Here is a 2,176-nt window from a genome sequence, read left to right on the forward strand (position 1 = left end):
GGTAGCCTCTAGAAAGTCCCACATACCCGGGAAGTGAGAGGTTCCCAGGACCCAGGGGGAATGACATTAGCCAAAATATCCAACAAAGGGGAAATAGAACCTGTAGAGACCACTTCCAGTAGATAGGCACGGGCACCAGTTGAGGGAATGAGCCACCCATCCTTCTCAAAACTTTTAACCCAGAATCATTTCTGTCTAAACACAGGCAAGACCCCATCAGAAGAGTTAGGGAAAGGACTGACAAAACTGAAGGGGACTGCAACCCCATAGGAAGAACAATATCAACCCACTGGACCATAAAGAGCATCCAGGGACTCCTATCAAAGAGTTTATATGGAGAGATGCATGGCTCCAGCTCTATATGTAGCAGAGGATGGCTTCATCTGGCATAAGTGGCAGGGGAGGCCCTTGGTCCTGTGGAGGCTTGATGCCCCAGTGTAGAGCGATACCAGAGCAGTGTGAATCTAGAGTGGGTGAAGGCAAAGAGGGTGATGGAATGGGGTGTGTGTAGAGGAAATGGGAAGGGGATTTTCATTTGAATTGTAAACAAATAAAATGACTAATAAAAAGAGGAAAATGTCTCCATTATATTAAATTAATATCTTTCTGATGACTACAACAGAACAGGAAGGTCATATAATAGTAATTGAGAGAAAATAGCAAAAAAAAAAAAAAAAAGACAAAGGCAAGGCAACTGTGGTAAGTGCAACAGTGGTGTATGTAATTCCAACTAAAATGTTAAATAAGACCAAATAAGATGCATATAAAGAAAGCATCCTCTTCCTGTAAGTGGCCAGAGGTCACCTGCCAAGATGGTTTGATACTCTCTTGACCCAGAAAACCCCACAAAATCATGCAAATCAAGAGGTTCAAACCTTTGCGTTCAATTTAATAACACCTGGGAAACTGCCCAGGCCATCAAGGGTATGCATATCCGCAAAGCCACCAAGTATCTGAAGGATGTCACTTTAAAGAAGGAAGCAATGTGTGCCATTCCAGCGGTATAATGGTGGAGTTGGTAGGTGCGTCCAGGCCAAACAGTGGGGCTGGATGCAGGGTCGGTGGCCAAAAAAGAGTGCTGAATTTTTGCTGCACATGCTTAAAAATGCAGAGAGTAATGCTGAACTTAAGGGTTTAGACGTAGATTCTCTAGTCATTGAACACATCCAGGTGAACAAGGCACCTAAGATGCGCCTATGAACCTACAGAGCTCATGGCTGGATTAACCCATACATGAGCTCCCCCTGCTACATTGAGATGATCCTCACTGAGAAGGAACAGATCGTTCCAAAGCCAGAAGAGGAGGTTACACAGAAGAAAAAGATAATCCAGAAGAAACTGAAGAAACAAAAACTCATGGCCCGGGAATAAATTCAGCATAAAATAAATGCAGGTAATGTTAAAGGTCAGAAAAAAAAAAAGAAGCAAGCAAAAGATAGCATTTAACAGAAATCACTTCCTGGGACAACATTTTAATAATACCGTGTCATGTGATGAGCTTTTAATCTCCTTAGTCACTGCTATTTTAATGTCAGACTGATTTCTAGCTACTTAGAAGGAAGCTTCAGGAATCTGTTAGGGAGAAAACCTCACATGTGTGTTTTGCTTGCTCAATTAAGCATGGCCACGTTCTCTGTGACAATTATTTTTCTTTTCAAAGGTGCTATTGGTAGTTCAATCATAAATGCAAGTTTATAATCACAAAAGAGTTTCTTGTAAAACATACATGAAGGCAAGTCTGTTTAATCATTGATAATTTAGACGTTAACATTAATGTCTCATTTCTTCATCTGGTGGCCATTATGTTTTTAGAAAATGACTTCTACATACTGGGCGCCATCCTGGAGAACTTCATGAAGGTATGATGTCATCTTTAATGTCATAGAGCATTTTATTTGATTCATCACAGGAATGGAGCTGTACAATGTACACTGATGGTCTTCTCTCATTTTCTATTATTGAACATAGGTTGCCTCTCTCCTTACCCATCTCCTTCCAGATTTTCCTGCCCTGTGCCACACATTCAAATCCATACCTTTTCTTTCTTTTTCTTGTTATAGACTAAACATCTAAATTATTATTGTTGTTATCATCATTTTTATTAATTATAAAAAACAAATAACTGGAATAAGACAAAATGAAAAATAAACAGATGAAAAGAAGATAAGGAAAAATA

The 2,176-nt window shown here is 39.8% G+C and overlaps 1 pseudogene; it reads left to right on the forward strand.

Annotated features, from left to right (window-relative positions):
* On the forward strand, nucleotides 773-1,408 carry Gm3800 (predicted gene 3800; annotated as a pseudogene).

This window comes from Mus musculus, chromosome 13 (assembly GCF_000001635.26).
Source record: "Mus musculus strain C57BL/6J chromosome 13, GRCm38.p6 C57BL/6J".
Classification (NCBI taxonomy): domain Eukaryota; kingdom Metazoa; phylum Chordata; class Mammalia; order Rodentia; family Muridae; genus Mus; species Mus musculus.